The sequence below is a fragment of the Coregonus lavaretus genome (genome assembly GCF_964263955.1).
Source record: "Coregonus lavaretus genome assembly, chromosome: 10".
NCBI classification, from domain to species: Eukaryota; Metazoa; Chordata; class Actinopteri; order Salmoniformes; family Salmonidae; genus Coregonus; species Coregonus lavaretus.
Window position 1 is genome coordinate 15,947,473 of NC_139997.1, and position 6,927 is coordinate 15,954,399.

Genomic DNA, 6,927 nt, shown 5'->3' on the forward strand with positions numbered 1-6,927 from the left:
CACTTAAAGGACACCTGTGTCATGAGGGGTCCTGACAATCAACTTTCCTCTTATGACAGATTACATAACCCTGTCACCAAGCTAAATTGATAAAACCCTGAGATTTCATGCCCCGTTGAATTGATAGCAGATTTATGCTTCATGTGGAATTGATACCAGGCATGACAGGTGTGTGCTTTGTTGTTTCATTATGACAGAGATTGTGTCACCGCCATCCCAGTGTTTTGTGTTTGTAATGAATACAGTGCCTTGCAAAAGTATTCATCCCCCTTGGCGTTTTTCCTATTTTGTTGCATTACAACCTGTAATTGAAATTGATTTTTATTCGGATGTCATGTAATGGACATACACAAAATAGTCCAAATTGGTGAAGTGAAAATTATAAAAAAATAATAATTGAAAAGTGGCGCGTGCATATGTATTCACCCCCTTTGCTATGAAGCCCCTAAATAAGATCTGGTGCAGCCAATTACCTTCAGAAGTCACATAATTAGTTAGATTGCACACAGGTGGACTTCATTTATGTGTCACATGAACTGTCACATGATCTCAGTAATATACACCTGTTCTGAAAGGCCCCAGAGTCTGCAACACCACTAAGCAAGGGGCACCACCAAGCAAGCGGCACCATGAAGACCAAGGAGCTCTCCAAACAGGTCAGGGACAAAGTTGTGGAGAAGTACAGATCACGGTTGGGTTATAAAAAATATCCAAAACTTTGAACATCCCACGGAGCACCATTAAATACATTGTTAAAAAATTGAAAGAATATGGCCCCACAACAAACCTGCCAAGGGAGGGCCGCCCACCAAAACTCATGGACCAGGCAAGGAGGGCATTAATCAGAGAGGCAACAAAGAGACCAAAGATAACCCTGAAGGAGCTGCAAAGCTCCACAGCGGAGATTGGAGTATCTGTCTATAGGACCACTTTAAGCCGTACACTCCACAGAGCTGGGTTTTATGGAAGAGTGGGCAGAAAATAGCCATTGCTTAAAGAAAAAAATAAGCAAACACTTTTGGTGTTCGCCAAAAGGCATGTGGGAGACTCCCCAAACATATGGAAGAAGGTACTCTGGTCAGTCATGAAGAGGGAGCATACAGAGAGAGTGAGGGAGAGGTAATAGGCGTACGTGCACTGATTTTCAGTGTTGTTGCTTCGTGAAGCAGTGAGTAAGTGACTCACTGGCGTGTTTTGGAAGTAAACAGACTGACACACACACACACACACACACATATATTTGAGCTGTTTGAGCATTGTAAGGATGTTTTCTTAGTTGGCCTCATAGCTTTATAGCTCCTGCTTTGAAACGCATAAATTAATGTATTGTGACATGGCTCTGAGTCTTTTTGGCTGTTCAGGTGACTCAGCATTGACATTGTGTTTGTGGCACAAGGCTCCGTGTCTGTGGGTAACCTGTTCAAGAGCTCTGATTACAATGACGCTCAATGATCAAAGCAGAGGAATTTTGTTTTACAGATTGAACGTTTTCCTTCATATCGAGGATATTCCTTCAGACTTATATAGGACTTTCTTTTGGCCACAACAAAGCTTTTGTTGTTCTCTTTTGTGCTAGGTTTTGGCCCTCAAAAAGAAAAATGAAAGTGTTTTTTTATACCAGAGGTTACAAGTTTCTTTCACATCTTATTCTTTTCAAAGGTAGCCTCAGTTAGTTGTAATTGCAGGTTTAGGATGAAAGCATGTGTGGTTGGAGACATATGGAAGTAAGAGATACTTGAGTTGTCTGTTACATATTTGGTTGCTCATTACAAACCGGCCTGATCAAAAAGAGCTGTGTATTTGTCCATATCAGATCTTTACAATTAGTAGGCTACATTTTTTACATTGGTTGAAATAAGTTAAGCTTTGAAGATAAAAAAAGGGTTATAAAGGAATTGGGAGACCAAAGCAATGGACGTGATTTATCAGATGTATAACTATCAAACCATTTAATGTGTAGAAGCAATATAATAGTGGTAGTGTCGTAGCAACTTAATAATAGTAGCACAGTAGCAATTATAGCGTGTATAATAGTGATATGTCTCAAGGCCACTTAACAAACATTTTACCCCATCTCTAATGGATGATGGTCATAATTTTAGCATGTTGTGTTCTGCTCTGAGATCATTTCCCCTCTCCTCTCTTCCTTTCTTCTTCTCCTTCTCTTTCTCTCCTCCTCTTTTCAATGTGTTTTGTATGGAGGGCACATCCCTGGGAGACCCAACTCTCGCAGTAGCTTTTATTAGCAGTGGAGTAATCAAAAATGCATCTCTCCCAGGCACCATGCAGCCCCGGCGCTTGAACAACGCTACAGCTACGCACATCTTTTGGGGCCATGCTCTCCTCCCCCACAAGTGTTCCTCAAAAAAGAGGGTACGAGCTGCGAGCAGCAATAACAAGCACAGACTAAAAGAGGACTGTGAGGACCCAATCTCACTTTCAAGAACTTCCTTTCATTTGGATCCAGGAGAGGTCAATTTGGTTCAGTATGCTACTGTATGCTAGCACTAAAACAATGGGCCTCGTTATGGAAGACTGTGGTCTTGATGCATAGAGATGCACAACTTTAGACATGTTTTTGTGCCTGGAAGTAATGAATAATGATATGGATTTATACAGGCTGGTGCTTTTTTGTAAACTCAAAGTGCTTTTCATTGTATGGAGGTATCTCAACCAATGCTATCATGTTGGAGAGGGAAGTGGGCCTACTACAAGCATCGGTTTGAATTATAGCCCATTCAACCTGATCCAGTGTATAATCTAGCAATATACAGTGCCTTCAGAAAGGGTTCGTACCCCTTGATCTATTCCACATTTTGTTGTGTAACGGCTTGATTCAAAATAGATTTTGTTTCTCACCCATCTACACACAGTACCCCATAATGACAAAGTGAAAACATGTTCTTAGAAGTGTTTGCAAATGTATTGAAAATGAAATACAGAAATATCTTATTTATATAAGTATTCACACCCCTGAGTCAATACGTGTTTGAATCACCTTAGTCAGCGATTACAGCTGTGAGTCTTTCTGGGTAAATCTAAGAGCCTGTATCTTTGTAGTGCCTGGGTGTATTGATACACCATCCAAAGTAACTTCACCATGCTCAAAGGGATATTCAATGTCTGCTTTTTTACCCATCTACCAATAAGGTGCCCTTCTTTGTGAGGCATTGAAAAACCTGGTCTCCCGAGTGGTGCAGTGGTCTAAGGCACTGCATCGCAGTGCTAGCTGTGCCACTAGAGATCCTGGTTCGAATCCAGGCTCTGTCGTAGCCGGCCGCGACCGGGAGACCCATGGGGCGGCCCACAATTGAAAACAATGAAAAATATAAATGAATAATGTATGCACTCACTAACTGTAAGTCGCTCTGGATAAGAGCGTCTGCTCAATGACTAAAATGTAAAATGTAAATGTCTTTGTGGTTGAATCAGTTTAAGATTCACTGCTCGACCGAGGGACCTGACAGATAATTGTATGTGTGGGGATGATGTAGTCATTAAAAAATCATGTTAAGCACTATTATTGCACACAGAGTGAATCCATGCAATGTATTATGTGACTTGTTACTCCTGAACTTATTTAGGCTTGCCATAACAAAGGGATTGAATACCTTCACTCATGACATTTCAGCTGTTATTTTTTTATTAATTTAAAGAGACAGCACACACTTTTATAAAAGAAGAAATTGCTTCTTCTATGCAAATGTTGTTCGTCAGTATAATAAAATAAGTCCCAAATGGAAGGAAAACAGATAGTTTTTCATCTGTAGCCCCATGAAATCAGCCAAAACAAGCTCAATAACTCAATGCATGCACATACCCATATTGAATATGCATTCAATATCTATTTTGAATAAGCCTATGCTACATCTTGATTTACCCAGTTTATCAATAGAGATGTACCATTCAAATAAATTATTACCATTATGTTGTGTAGTTAGATTGGTAAACAACTAAATCAAATTGATTGTATGATTGTATAATTGATTAATTAATGCATACATTAAAACATCAAAGCTATCAATTCTAATGATATTGAACTCAAAAGATCTGTCTGGATTAAGTGCCATTCTGTGACTTTTTTTGTCGTGGTATCGTTTCGGTATCGAGTATCGTTATGCTATCTAGTATCGTGATATGCTACATGACCAAAAGTATGTGGACACCTGCTCGTCGAACATCTCATTCCAGAATTGTTGGTATTAATATGGAGTTGGTCCCCCCTTTGCTGCTATAACATCCTCCACTCTTCTGCGAAGGCTTTCCACTAGATGTTGGAACATTGCTGCGGGGACTTGCTTCCATTCAGCCACGAGCATTAGTGAGGACGGGCACTGATGTTGGGCGATTAAGCCTGGCAGGCTTTTGCCACAAAGTTGGAAGCACAGAATCATCTAGAATGTAATTGTATGCTGTACCGTTATGATTTATCTTCACTGGAACTAAGGGGCCTAGCCCGAACCTTGAAAAACAGCCCCAGACCATCATTCCTCCTCCACCAAACTTTACATTTGGCACTATGCATTCGGGCAGGTAGCGTTCTCCTGGCATCCGCTAAACCGTGATTGGTGAAGCGTGATTTGTCACTCCAGAGAATGCGTTTCCACTGCTCCAGAGTCCAATGGTGGCGAGCTTAACACCACTCCAGCCAATGATTGGCATTGTGCATGGTGATCTTAGGCTTGTGTACGGCTGCTCGGCCATGGAAACTCATTTCATGAAACTCCCGACAAACAGTTATTGTGCTGATGTTGCTTCCCAAGGCAGTTTGGAACTCAGCAGTGAGTGTTACAACCGAGGACAGACAATTCTTACACGCTACGTGCTTTAGCACTCGGCGGTCCCGTTCTGTGTGCTTGTGTGGCCTACCACTTCGCGGCTGAGCCGTTGTTGCTCCTAGAAGTTTCCACTTCACAATAACTTACAGTTGACCGGGGAAATTCTAGCAGGGCAGAAATTTGATGAACTGACTTGTTGGAAAGGTGGCATCCTATGACGGTGCCACATTGAAAGTCACTGAGCTCTTCAGTAAGGCCATTCTACTGCCAATGTTTGACTATGGATATTGCATGGCTGTGTGCTCGATTTTTATACACCTGTCAGCAACGAGTGTGACTGAAATAGCCGAGTCCACTAATTTGAAGGGGTGTCCACATACTTTCGGATATATAGTGTACTAAACCTGGTATCGAAGTCAAAATTATGGTATCATGACAACAGTAGCAAAGACTACAGCTGGCTGTTCGGGACACTCAAGTGAAATTGGTCAAAGGGAAGGACTGGGGTTTGTCCGCGGATCGAAAGGTGACACTGTTGCTAATTACTTAGCTGGGAACACTGTCTGTTATTGCTCTAGTTGAACACAAAGCAGCACCATGGGAAAGAGTGTGAGAGACAGGGATGGAAACAGAGTTGGAGAGAGAGAGCAAGGATGTGGGCAGCTGTCAGTCATTTTAATGATGAGAGGGTGTCACGCGAAAGATCAAACCAGCAGCGGTTTTCATCAGTGCCTTATGATAATAAGACCCAGTGGTGTGTGTGTGTGTGTGTGTGTGTGTGTGTGTGTTTACTTATCTGTGTGCTTCATATAAACAGTGAGACAAAGGGAGTGAGTGTGTAGAGAGTAATAGTGTTTGTGTCATTCTAATATCACTTATCGGCTCCCACTACCCCATTTCTGGTAAGCTCCTGAGGGAACAGCTGAGCTCCATGTACTGACGTGAATGACACTTTATAGACAGTTGACACATCCAGCCTGAGCTTTCACCACAGTTTAAATAGAATCTCTCACCAGTATGACTTGTGGTCATAATATTATTCCTGGCTGCCGTGCAGTAATAGCAAGCCATTATCTGGGCAATTTTGGCAATACTATTGTCGAATGGTGTTCATAATACACCAGTGTTCATAATGTGATTATCGGCTAGGCTATGCTATATTTTGCAGATTGATTGCTAGAAAGAGCTTTTCTGCAGACTTTGCTGGATGGGGTTAGCGATTGGAGAGAGAGTTAAGCTTTTGTGATGTAAAGCCAGTTACAACAATATGTTTGATAATACATTGCCATGATGAATAATTAATTCCTTGCCTCTCAGGTACACCTCCTCCTGTGTAGATCGTGGCCCAAAGGTATGGGGAGAAAAAAGGCTGTGCATCTATTACAAGTGTTCTTCAAAAAGTTTTCTGAGGAGGCAGGCCAGGCCGATTCCTCCCCACTCTCTCACAACACACATATATATTATATCTAGTACACAGACACGAACACACACACACACACAAACTCTGCCCCCTCCAGAAAATCACCTCTGAGCCCGTTTGATGCTGTTGCCATGAATAATTGACGCCCCCCCTTCCTGGTTCTGCTCAAGTTGCATCCTGGGACCTCATCAGAGGAACTTTCCCGTAATTACAACAAGCAGCCTTCCTTTTGTTCCCCGGCTGTTTGCAGAGGCATTTTAAGTGAGGACCTTTAAACAGCTTTGCACAGTCGTCATGCCATTGTGGGGACAAAGTGGAGCAGACACCTACAGATGTATGTCTGCACCTTCCTAGCTGTTACATCGTGAAGACAGTCATGTGTCATGTTAATATCAATGCCAGAGGTGTGGAATTATTCAGAGTTGACCGCTTAACTGCAATCCTCTTCAGCAGAGATTGGATTTTTTGGGGGGGCCAACACGGCAACAATATAGTGGGGAAGGTTTTAGCTGCCGACTAATTTGAAATTGTGACTTGACTGAGTCATTTCAGCTACTTACGGTGGATGAGGGAGGGGCTGTGCTTGATTTACTGATGTAATAAGAGCCAGGGTTTGAAATCCTCATCTTGTTCAATCAATCAATCAATTAATCAATTTTTTTTTATATAGCCCTTCTTACATCAGCTAATATCTCGAAGTGCTGTACAGAAACCCAGCCTAAAACCCCA